Here is a 14,076-nt window from a genome sequence, read left to right as displayed (position 1 = left end):
AGATCGAGAAAAAATTGCGCTACGTTAGGGCAACGCAATAATGTGAATATTTATGTCGAAGGCACGTGCTGATTTGCCATAATGGCAACATGAAATTCGCATATTGGTAATTACATTCCAGGGGACTTCCAGTTATGTTTATTATTCTTTTGCTTCAATAAGCTTAAGCTTATTTGTTGTACGTTTTAACTACATTTTGGGTTTAGGATGTTTTGCAACAAAACCAAAAGTTTCGTTCGGAAACTAGGTAAATTGAAGTTGTGCCATTACTACAAACGTTATTCCCAGTTTTCCACTGTTTATGACCCGAGCTACGTCGTTAGCATATTGTTTATGAATCCTAAAACGCTACGCTACTCACTAGTTAATGCAACAAAGTAGGAAATAATAAAACTAAGGAAACGCTTTACATTAAAAAGAGATTCGTTTAAGCCACGGAATTACACCAAATGTCTCCAGATAAACGAGTGGAAGCTTCACAAAAGAAGCTAATCTCATTTTTTTTGATGGTATAGCATAGGGTGGAATGGGGACACGTTAGCCCCAAGGGAAGCAGTCTACGGTACGTCTCTAAGTCTATTAAGACGACTTGCTTCGTCCCCGGGGGAGGGCGGTCGCTACAGGCCAACACGATAGAAAAACATTTTATACTGGGAAACGACGCCTGCAGGAATAAATAGAGAAATCCTGGTCAATCTTCGGGAAGCACCCTCCATTGTTAACTACAACTGAATACAGATATCTACTCGAAAAAAACAATTAGCTCCTATATTAAAACCGGAAACCCTATTGAAATAAGCGAAGATAAAACAATAGCATCGAAGAAAATGAGGCTGCAGTTTTTCAATTGCAATCGGCCGAGATCCTTTAGGAGCAGACTTAACCACAGCCGAACAAAGAAACCGAATGAAAGACTGCTCATCATGATTTATTGTATCTATAAAATAAAATTGTGGACTGAAAACTACGCTACAGTTTTATAGTTGGACTTGTGGAACAGATGTAGGGACATTCAGTGCCTCGAGGGACGCAGGGGCCGGAGTAACAATGTTACCGAAGTTCAAGCAAGGCCGACGGGCATCTGGGGTAAATTGTGACCGTAGGGTCACCTCGTCTATTTGAGCGGCCAAATTACTATAACCGACGCAAATACTGCAGACATTATTTAATAACTATAACAAAATTGTATCGAGGTTTTGTTTTAAAAAGGATAGCAAGAGTTATGTGTCATAACAGTGGTGTATGCACCATTAAGAAGCAGAGTTATTGCGTGGTGCGCGACAGTGGTGTGTTCATTTATACATTTTATTATAGAAATGTGTTGTAAATCGAGTGGTGTGCCGGGACAGAATTGATTTAGACCAGCCGCAACAATAATTAGAATCCCATGATGTATGACCCGCTATGACGGTCTGTTTGCATCCACAGTTGCATTATTAGTTATTTTCGACCGCTACAATACCTACCTCCCGTTTGTGAAGTTATGAACTAAATAACATTATAATGATGCTGAATTATTCATAGTTATTGTTGCGAGATATTAGCTAAAAGCTTGGTAATGCAGTTAGTTTGAAAATCCTTGATTTATGTTTTATAATTGTTAATTACTAATTCATGTTCATAATAGTTATTTAGAACAAAGCTTATGCATGACTGCTTAATGTTCTGTGTTATACGGTCAATAAATTAACGCATAAGTAGATTGACGGGTCACCTGTCGAATGCAGCTGTGAATGGTGACCACGGAACCCTTCAACCTTCATAAGCATAGTTACGTAAGAGTATGTAACACAAGCCTATAGCCTGTATTTTATGTAAAAGAGTTAAAAAAGGTGAAATAAAACCCTGACCTATAAATAACAATATTATATTCGAAAAAAACAATGACATAGATTATAAAAATCAGGACATCGGACAGAGTACGCAAAGAATAAAACGTCCTTATCGATCTTTTTCAAGTTTAAAAAACTAACGCTCGTTAATCATTCCAAACACCCTTTTGCAAATACAGAAGATTAAAATTAATTTGAACTGACAACGAAATAAATGACGTAGGCTTCGAATGTGCTTTTACACTTGATTAAATAGGGTTTTAATAAAGTTTAGTTTTAAAATAGAGTGTTTTTATGTTAATTAATTGGCTAATAATTCCACCTGCCAGACATTTGCAATATTAGACTCATATTTAATGGGCCTGTAAATAAAATTCAAATACATAGTAAATATCTAAGTATGTACTCTGTTTTCTCAGAACCTTATAAAGAAACGTTGAATCAAACCTCTTTCGAAACTTCGAAACTCACCTTACGCGTTGCCGTAATTACTCATTGATTACGAAGTGCAATACTTACCTCTAGCTTTAAATGTTCACAATCAAGACATTCCTTGGTTAACCAACATTCAACCTTATTGTAATAGATATAAGGTTTAAAGTTTCACTCTTTTACGCTATAATTTACTTCGGTAAGTGACTAAAATCACATAAGTACTTTTAATGTAAATCATTCCTTTTGCAATTAAATGACCTATATTTGAATTTGATCAACGTATACACACAAGAACAATGAGTCTCTACTCACGCAATTCAACGTGTTATCTTTCGTTTCTTTCTAAGTAAATACAATGAAGTAAAACCGGTATCTATTGGTTTGGGGTCTTTTGTCGTCAGAAGTCGCGCATAGGTGAGAAACACGTGTGCACAACTCCCGAAAAAGTGACCTACCAAGGTAAAGTTTTGAAGAAGTCACAAACATTTTGTCATCTGTATAATCAGATCGCCGACAAAGCGACGTGTCATTTCTTTGATAATATGTTACCAATACTATTCTATGACCTATCCATTTTACTTATCATGTATGTACTGTGTACTAGCTACTTAAGTTATTACTAGTTATAGGTTCAATTCGGGTTAATATGTCAGAAAACACCCAGGACATGCAACCAGACGAACATTACAAACTTTAATAAAAAAAACTGACCTATAAAACTTTGATTAGCATCCACAAAGCAGAAGCCTAATTACCCAAAAACCTTCGGCACCATTTTATATAATTTCCTATATTAAAGAAGGTAATAAAGTTCACGTATTGCCGTTCCCATCCGATACATTCGACATGGCAAGAACAATACTCTTTTGTGGCATCGCAATGGTCCACTGGTTGTGCATTGTACTCCTTCCCAACCCCCGATCATGTTCTATTTTCCATTTATAAAGCAAAAGGCTGATTTATTTTTAGTTCTTTTTGTCGTTCGCTCTGTTTATCTGCAGTCTGATACTGGTAGAATGCTGTTGATCGATATGGAACGTTGAAACTAGTCGATGTATCTATTGGTTAAAAAGATGAGCGGTTTTTGGTACGTAGAATGTTGAACTGATTGGTTTTCTTCATGGATGAACTAGTTTTTTTTCTTCTTTTTCACCACAAAGTTGATGAAATACCACGAGTATGAATATTGGATATTTTATATAGGTACGTAGTTAACTTTTTGGAAAACATCTACAGTAAGCAAATTAATCGACAATAAACTTCTGAGGAATGTTCTCAGTATTGAATCTTCTCTTATAAGATATTCAAAAATTATAAATGAACATTGCTTTATTAAATTTTGGACACTATCAAAGTGAAAACGGAGGATTTTCCTCACAAAGCATTTTCATAAGACGATTAATTAAAGTACAAACTTCACGGCAAACATTGTTTAACGCCTTATAGTTAGAGCTTAGTGACAACGGTGTAATCCTGATAACGGCGCGACATAAATCAGCTAAAACTGTTCGCGTCAGCATGGCCGCCGTGCCACTGCGTCGAAACACCCTAATTTACTATCGTATTAGGTGGCCGTAGCAACGATTATTTTATACAAAATGCGAAGCTTAAAATTAACGTAGCGACCATTTTAATTTACAACCACCGTCCAATTAATTCCATTAACTTGTCGATATCTCTATTTATTGAGGCAGAAGATTTAATTGCAAAACGCATGGACGTACATCTATACACCTCTGAAATTATAACTGCGATTTTCGACCGCGTAACTTATATTGAAAATCGGTACAGTATCACTTAGAGGGTACTTATTGTGTATGAACAAAGAAAGACGGCGTATTTGAGTGCATGGCAGGACTCGGGCAACAGGCGAGGCCCACACAGTTAGGCTCAATTTTAAACAATTACTGTTGAGCGAAGGGTAAATGTTTGCGTTCGACTTAGAGCGGGCCGGTGGATCGCCCACACGCGCGCTTGACAGGTATTCATTACATTCACGATGCACACGAAGCAGCCTTCGCGGGGAACTGGCCGCAGAGATGCCAGTTTTTAACTTTTTGAATTACGAATTCTTTTGCGATGGGAAATATTGTTTTATTGTGATCGACCTTTACGGCAAGCCTGTCGTCACTAGACGATAAAAAATGCAATCGTTAAGACTTTTTATCTCAAGGAAAGAAATTATAACTTCGAATTTAAAATAAGCTTTTTGAATTAAGTTTCGCACGAGATTATTATTTTGGTCATGTTACATTACCTATTTAACGATTTCGTAAATGAGCTTCGTAAAAATTATTTATGTTTTGAGTATTAAGTAGGTAAGTTTAAGTATTTCGGATCGAGAACTGTGAAATCAAAGTACCGAGTCTATTATTACTTTAGTTTATACTGCGTGCAAATACTGTGTTACTAACAATAGGCACAAAAGATTAATAAGCTTTAACACACGCCACAAAGCACTCTCTACAAACAAATTATATTTTCTCATGGTGCAAATCACGCCTGTCTACAAAGTAACATCATAGTAAAATATTTACCAACACGACATCTTACAGAATAATCTATAGAGCAAAACAAATGTTTAACATTGCTTTGTTATGTTAGCGCTCGCCCACGGACGCTATCGTTTATCAATCTCCTTACACTCGGACACAAACGTGTTTACAAATTACAACATTGTCTTAACGCTCCGAAGTTTCCTACATACATAATCGATAATCGTTTAAACTAATAGGATTATTCGATCACAAAACATTCGATACGCTCGAGACACGTGATTAAAAATGAGCTTTAAAGATTAACATTCCTTCCAACCCTTAGACGTCCCGACAAAAAGAAATAACAGAGGGGGACTTTACTTTAGAAATTCGACACGCATTTTGTGATTTATTGAAATATCTCAAACATCTTGGTGTTATATAAATCGCACTAGAGGGGGGAGATAAAACCTTCGTTTGCTAGCTCGTCTTACTGACAATAAATCATGACGTCATCCGGTAGAAAAACGATATTTAGGTGTTAAGTTGAGGATCATAAGATAAGTGAGTAAGCTCGAAACGAGAAGGGTTTGTTTTTATACAAACAAAAAATAATCTGCTAGATGCTTCATAAATATTCAGTTAGTACTTCGTAATATTCAAACCGAAATTAATCTAATTCCACGAAATGCCGCTTTTAAGATGAACCGTGTTTAGGGAGCAAACAATGAGTAAGTCAATGTTTATAGTCCACATTCATGACGTACCAGCGACCGAGAAACCGACTCTTTTTCGTTTTTTATTGACCTTGGGTATTTGTATACAACAATGGTTGCAACCACAATCTTAACAGCGTTGGCGAGAATTCAAAACCGCCAACGAAGCATGCGGCTAATTATAATTGATAATTTGCCACATTTTTTGCATTTTTATTAGGCTTCCCGAATGTAGGACGACGGTCGGACACAGCACGCCGTGCTCCCACATAATTAGCGACGCCCGTATCTCCCTCGCCCGCACCTACTTTGCATATTTTGTTTGCGCAAACATCGCCACTGTTTGACTGTTAAAATCAAGGATCTCTTCCCAACTTCAGGGGACAAACAACCAAAGCCATAGGTCATGCCGCTACAGCGAGTAATTAAACATGTGTTACTTTTGTTTCACGGATGCGTAGGCTTTAATTGTTGAGGGCACCAACATATGTCTGGATAGATAACTTCCCCGCTTGCAACGCAAACCAAATTATACGCTCCGTAGACTAAAATTAAAACAAATAGTATCTGTTGAATATTTTGCACATAAATTCAGTGCTTGCCGACTTACAGCCAGATTTTTCGAACAAAAAGCAAGTTTATCCTCAAATAGATGAATGAAGACTATCCAGCTCAGGAAGTTTAATTTCGTTAGGGAATTATGAAAATATTTTGTAAGCCGTATTAACGGTCATCTACTTTAGCTTCTGTTCACTTATCTCGTACCGCGTCAAAACGAAAAGGACGAACGGTTAGAAATGAGGTACTATTAAAATGGCAAGCAAAAATGTAATTTCAAGGAAATGCCCGAAGAAAATAGTATTTTATTTCGCGTTGTTAGCTGACAACAAAGAAGCTTTTAGGAAGATTTCATTGAGCGAATGGGGAATAAGACGATTCTCATCGGAATTAGAAGGTTGGGCAATCCTGTCCTTTCAATGCTTTAATACGTGGCTCTTTGACGGACACGCCGGGATTATGTCAGTGTTTGTCAAAAAGGATTTGCCTACTATTACCGGACAGAGCCTGAAAATCGTAAAGGTTTTTGGGAATACACACTTCAGACACCTTATATCTCAAAAGGTTAGATTTGCAAATACATGTTTATAGCAAAAGAATCCCCACGAGATCCGTTTCGTCTGTATTTAGGCTCTTTTTTAACCCGTACGTTATTTGCGTAGGTCGTCTTTGTATTGTCAATATTAGGAATTGTCTTTGTTATTTTACATCTTTTGAAAGAAAACATTGTAAGGCTTGTTTGAATTCGTCCCCTAATTAAAATATATTATGTTGTGGTAATATAAAACAGGGCACCCTAATATTCTGCTAACAAGAAATAATTTGTTCGGAAAACTAAAAGTTGGGTGGGTACGGTTTTATTGCGCAGGTTGTAAAGAAAGTGCTAAGTTTGGTCTGCCCTTTTCTTTGCCCTAATAAAATGTAGGGGTAGGCATCTTAAGGATTCAATGTATCTTTCTTCGTCAATGTCAGTCCGTCCTTTCGCTTTTGAACATGAATTCTTGAATTGGAATGTCACTACATGAGCTAGATACATAGGGTTCGCTTGAATCGTTCCATTACACGCTCGGCATAGGGCTTATGTTGAACCCTCACTTCAAGACTTACATAGTGATGTGATAGCTACGATATTCTGCTTCAATGAACTAAGCATTATCGATAAATATGTTGTTCTTAAGTAAAGCTCCCGAGATAAAAATCTTTATTCAGCTCGCACGAGAATAAATGAAGTGAGGGTAAACTAAAGTCACCCTCATCAATGAGAAGACAATTACCTATATTGTTACACGAATCGTTCATTCGTACAACATACTAAGTAGACTCAAGATTTCTGTAAGAATAAAGGAAAAACAAAAATCTATCTGCAATAACTATTTCTATATTACACCGAAAACAAAAAAGAGTTTATCGTGCCTACAACGCGGAATCGAATAAAAGCCATCAACAAAACAAAAAAGCGCAACACTATTCCAGATATATCTAATGCCCATTGATTTATCGAGTTCAATACTTTTTCAAAGGGAGGGCAAACGAGGGTAGATAACACTCGCAACATAACACTGAACACGTTACCGTTAAAACTTGAACCCCGACCCTATCGGAAACTTTCACTCCAACTTCACTCAAACTTTGATATGAAAATATTTATAGAACCATTACCACTCAAGAGATATTACAGACAACCGAGTCCTAGATAATGTTTGGCTTAGACCAAGCAATTATTTTTTAAGATGTGATAAAACTTAAAGACTTTTAACATAACTTTCTAATACAATAAGAGAAGAGGACTGTAAAAATATATTTGAATGTTTAAGAAGAAATGGCATTGCGGCCATTTATTCAACATCCACATTATTTTATTTTAATAGTTCTTTTGAGAATTGAAGCCATTTCGTTTAAAAAATAGGATTGCCATTGTTAAAAAAATATTTAAATAAAAATCCTAGACCACACAATAAATTAGATGTAATTTACAAAATTTATCATTTCATTTAAAATAGTTTTTAGAATAAAATTCGAGATTAATATGCAAATACGAAATAAAATTAAGAAAAAGAAACAAAAGACAGACGCCATTGTTATTCAAAACGAGGTACAGTCCATCAAAAAAATCCATTAGCCGTCACTTATTATTTAAATTAAACATTATCTGTATGAAGGAATCAAGTATTATCGCTTTTCTTGCAACATAAAATTACTGTTCACATTATCAAGAGCGCATTTCCCTGGGGTAAAGCCGGCCATTAACGCCAACTGTTCGCTTTGGTGCTCCTTACTATCGTAGGTAATATATTGTGCATGCGGCACCACTGTGTGGATATGCTGACTTATGATTAATAGTATTCCGCTTGCGGCCTCAAATGTGTTGAAATTGGTCACAGCTTTGATAGCTGTTACGTTGTCTTCCCGTGATTTAGTACTTAATGATTATTGCTGGTGTAAGATGATGAGGCTGAACGTATGCTTGTCATTTCTGTTGCTTCTAATTTAGAGAGACATTATCTTGAGGGAATTAGTATTTCTATTTAGAACACAGTACGTCTTCAAAGTTCGGTAAAGTCAAAAACATAAAGCTTGTTATTTGTAATAACTTACCTGACGAACTAACTACCATAACTGTTAAAGCAGACATTAATTTAGTAACAATACAAACACTACCATCAGCTTGGCCACAACTTAGAAATATTACAACCAATAGAACAGTGGCTTGTCACAGATTCTCAACAATCAGCTCGTTTCAGTATGAACCGCTAACTGACACACTTCTGCATTTGTCTTCTTTATTAATTGCTCATAAATTATTGTTTCATTGCATGCTTGCTGTTTTATGACTGTCTACGGCTATAGGGCTAAGTAGAATATCTTAGACATTAATCATTCCTCTGAGAAATGAATTATTTTTGCCGTAGGTCAGCGGTTGATACGGCCATTCACTGCCTACGCGTTAGCAGGATATATCCATAATAATTAATATTATATTAAACGTATCTAATATTCTCTTCAGCCTCCTATATTATACTCCGAAACGTAGCTTCTTCAAAAGATAGAAAGACCAAAAAATAATGAAATGCTTTTTCTTTTCAGATATTACAATCAAATTTCACTACCTAATAATTTTTTACATAAAAAAGTTGACCAAGTTTTTTTAATTAAACCGCTAAAGACAAAGCCCGTTACTTTTAATAGGCTATTTCTACGTAACCTAGAGCCCACTAGCGGCATGCAAATATTCACTTAGGAAGGAATGGGAAATAAAGTGACCTGAATACGGTAAACTGATAACGTAATTTAGATAAGCAAGTTTATCATAATGGCTTCTGTGATTCATGTTTTTACAAACAATCTTCAACATGTAAGTATTATTATTACTGTTACAGCCTTTTTATCGTCCCAATTCTGGGACTCCTCTCACACAGAGAAGGATTGAACATTAATCACCACGCACTACGTTTTCTTTCACGTTTTTATCAGCCATTGGTGTCCAAGATATACTTAGAAAGTACTGACAAACTTAGAAAAGTTGCATTGGTTGCAACCCACACGCTCATACTCGAGAGTTTGGATCTTTACCCACTAGGCCATCACGACTTATTACATCCATAAGTATGTAGGTGCGGATAGCTTTACCTCCGATAATACGTTCAATTGTGTACGTAATTAGATTCAGGACGCTTTCTGCGTGATCACGATATCGAATTAGAAAACGATTACGTTTATTTGTAAATCTACTTCAATTATGAGTCTCAAGTCAATGTTTGTTTGCATCGAATTACTGAAACCCAATAAGATGTCAAAAATGTATATTTTTTTAAGATTCTACCCAGATTTCTCTCCAATATTTACAATCAGCTTAAATGTCAGAAAGCTTGTGGATATGTTCGGTGGCGGAACGAGTGTGTTTTGATACCCTTAAAAATGTCAACATCGTCAGTCAGTATTCAACGACCGACTTATTCACTTAGTAGTGACGTCATGTTGAAAGCGGCGAGGTCGCGTGGCGGGCTGTCTCGCCACGGTTTCAGTGAGACATCGCCCATACAAGCTCACATACAAAACGGCCAGCGTCGCCGTCTTTCGCTTTCCACGTGGCAGAGCCTTCAAGGTAAAATAGGACAGATTTAGGACGAGATAGGAACGTCATCACACCTGAAGCCAGAGTGCTCTATTAAACGCCCTATTTTCACACCAACAACCCTTTGAAATTGGTTTTTATAGGTGTTTTCTGTTTCGAGCATATGAATTTTAAACTCTCTTTCGACCTCTTTCGCTTTCCATTATCGTAAAAGTTTTACACCTTTCCTGGGATAGGCGTACATTTTGTGACAAAAACGTTTTCTTCAGAACGCATAAACGAACTGTGTTCTAAAGGTAATGAAGTTCGTCAAATCAATATAAATTACTTCAACAAAGTAGGTACCTAAATAAACTTCAATTGAATCACAAATGACTACAATTTCTAGAACATTACAGACGGTCAAAAGCTCTATTATATTTTTATTTCAACTACTTCAAATTATCCAAAAGGCAAGACAATATTCGCTAAAGTAAAACATTATCTCATAAAAGACATAAGGGAATTGTGACCTTTGAACAAAAAAATAGGACCGGTCCCTTATTGTCGGACCCCTACCGAATTGCCTTTAACAATCAAAAAGAAAAGCTTTTAGTATAAACTCCTCAAAAATTATTACGGCTGGATTCTCTCGATAAAATTGAGACTTATCCACGAAACACAAGTTGATGTCTGCCCCGGGCAGTGTTAAAGACCGCTGTCAATCTCCCTTTATCCTTTAACCTCCACTCAATTTATTATGATTTGGGCCTCCGATGTATTGAACGATTCTAAAAGTTACGAGTATTGCTTGTAAACATTTTTAGTGTTTGTTTTATCTTCATCCGTACGCATTTTCAACGGGATCGAAATAATGATTCTTTAAAGATTGTGTTACAACACGTTTATCAATATTTCATATTTCCCTTTTATGTTTTCCTGTTCTTTTATGCCAAATACTTTAAATCCTTTTAATTTATGCGTGGCATATTTCCTTTTGTATTTTGTTACCGTTTTATTCCACTGTTTTTTTTTTTTTCATTTATTCTTTGTTGTGAGCATTTACTCGTATATCTTTCCAGGGTATATTTAAAGATTTTTGTATCATTAAATGGTAAAAATAAAGAACAGTAAATTCTGCTAGAGCTCAATATACAGTTTGCTTAAAAAAACATAAGCTCCACTGTAGCATTATCAATCCCTAGAGCACACTAAAACTTTCAGTGCACAAACCTAAAGTTGCATGCTATAAAACACGATCATAACCGATTGTCGCATTGCATGCCACAGCTGCAATTAATATCGCAAAGTAAACTTTATAAACCAGGGAATGATAAAGTAGAAAATGTTATAATGTTTTAACATTGGCGGCAAAAACAAGTAGGTTACGGCAGCAGCTGTGGATAACGACAGCACGCGAGAAAGCAATATATTGGCACTGAAGACGCCATTTTCTATGCTCCATCGTGGCTTGTTACAACGATACACAATTTTTGTACACAAAACTTTTTGTTATGATTTAATGTTACAGCTTGTACGTGTAAGCAATGTTCATGTATTGGATATTATAGATTACGACCATCGCCTCGCTTGCAATTTCTAAATAACAACACTTTGTGTTTTATGACAGTTCTCATTCCACACTTTCAAGAAAGAGAATGAAAGACGCTGTAGCTGAAATCGGCATCCAAAGGAATATCTATGGAACAAAAACCTGCCATTTATTGACAAAATCATATTTTTACGGGATAAGAGTTGAATAAATTAAAATTTTAAATATTATTCTGTGACAACTTACCATGAGCATATTTAAAACATGTCTGCACTGGGTGTTTATACCATTGTTTTAATATAGATATTTATTAATACAAGGCAGCTTTTAAATTCTAAACAAAGAGACACTGTTTTCCCAAAAGGAAAACCAAACTATTTCCTAAATAAAGTAGAAATCTTGTCTTCAATCAATCTTCATGTCTGAAATAAAACGACACTACAATTTAGTTACAGATTGTTTATCCAAGCCGCGACAGAATACTTCGATGACTAAAATACTAAAAAGGGAAAGTGTATTAGCAGCGGAGAAAACCCAACAAGTTATCACAAGTTATGGGTGTAACTTAATAATGCTTGTAAGCGATGAGTTAGCAACCTATCGTCGGTACATCTGAGAACTTTGACCTTACGATGTTTAGTACCTTGCTCAAAGGGTGGATCATTATAGTACCACTTCTTGGAACTTCGCCTTTCTACAGCGCCGAGAAATACTACGTTGCTAATGCTGGATGGTTTTAATGACTAACGAATGGATACGAATTATTTTTGGTGTAAATTGTCTTTTGGCGGATGAATAATTGCTCATTAAATTAAAATACAGGGGAACAGTAAGGCTATAAGAGTTCCAACCAACGAAGTGAAGGGGTGAATCATTTTCTGTAAATGCAATGTATTTTTCTAAGTTTACAAGCACACCCTATTACAGCGGCATCCTTGTAATGTTCTTTGAACTTATTCAGATAGCAATTTAAGGTTATTTAGACAGCAATACTTAAGTATCTCTTTAAAAACAAAGTCTATTAAAAATTTAAACCACTGCCAGTAAATGACCACAGTGCAATATTATTTGATTGCCACAAAAGCTGCAGTGCAATTCTAACAGTATAATATTGTTTTGCCATAACTTACTCGCACAGGAAGAACCAGTAAGCACATATGACAACTTTATAGCAGTAATTAGCAGAGCTGCACAAATACATTTCCGGTATTAATCTTTGAACCGACACAAAGCCATACAGAGACACTGCCAGCTTAAATTAGTTTACATTAAATACCGCTACAAGTGACATTTAGAATACCCATACACTGGTGAATAAATAGTCGGCCGACAGTTGACCAGATGGTTGTCAAAAAATGATTATAAAAAAATCTTGAAGCCAATAAAAGTTTTCAGTAGGACTGATACCGGCCAAATACTTGATTGTCTTTACGTGTGCATTTCTAATCATCTGCTTGCATTACGCTTATATATCTTATTACTTTGCATTGCTTGCATTTACGTGTGCATTCTTTGTTTTATGAGCCTAAAGAAACTGTCGGCCGACTAAAAGTTTGCAGTCTGAGGTTACTTTTAGCCGTATATAACACTCAAAATCCATTAAAATGAATACGCGTGTGGCGCAATATAATTATTCTAACGTACAATTAGCGAAACCGACGCCATTACGTGAAGGTACCAGTTAAATTAATGTTGGGTTACAGACACTCGAAAGTTCCATTATCGTTAGAAACACGATAATGCTTAGGTGATAAGTCTGCTGTAGGCATATATTAAGAACATACAAATATATACGAATGTACAGAATGTATTGTACGTGAAATACGTTTCCTAGTTTCTAGTGATAATGGTAATAGGGTGTCTATGTAGATAGTGGCTTTGAGGATTTTAAGTCAGTGCTAAATGTATTTGCAATGAGTGTCTTATCTGATCTTATCCGTCGCAAATCTAGTCGCGGTACAAGTCTTTTCCTTCTAATATCTATCTAAGCATCTTTAGAAGGCATTAGAGTACCTTAACAAAATAGATAACACTCCATTTCAAAGAAACAAATATAGGAAAAATAGAAATTCAGTCAACGTATATTTGCATCGAAACACTAGCTAGATAAAATTCAGATATTCATAAAAAGAGCAGTGTCTAGTATTCGTCAGATACCGGTCGTATGACGATGAAAGCTCGCATCGATTTCGTGGGCTACCCGATCCATACCGCCGTACTAAACTTGCATATTTGCTTGCGTGAGCAATCTTTTTTTGGACCTTTTTGCTAAAAGGTTGACGGGACGTCTGCATGTTAGATTGCTATCTTCAATTTGTGGTTTGTACCTGGTACATGGAAATTTTAAGTTCTCTTTTTTGACTTAATGAAGAGTGAAGAAAATTATTCCTTGTGGATTAGATAGTTAAATGTTAGGAAAAATATTTATAAATGTCTGCGAAATATACCTATTTAA

The sequence above is a fragment of the Helicoverpa zea genome, chromosome 14 (genome assembly GCF_022581195.2).
Source record: "Helicoverpa zea isolate HzStark_Cry1AcR chromosome 14, ilHelZeax1.1, whole genome shotgun sequence".
NCBI classification, from domain to species: Eukaryota; Metazoa; Arthropoda; class Insecta; order Lepidoptera; family Noctuidae; genus Helicoverpa; species Helicoverpa zea.
Note: the sequence above shows the minus strand (reverse complement) of the source record.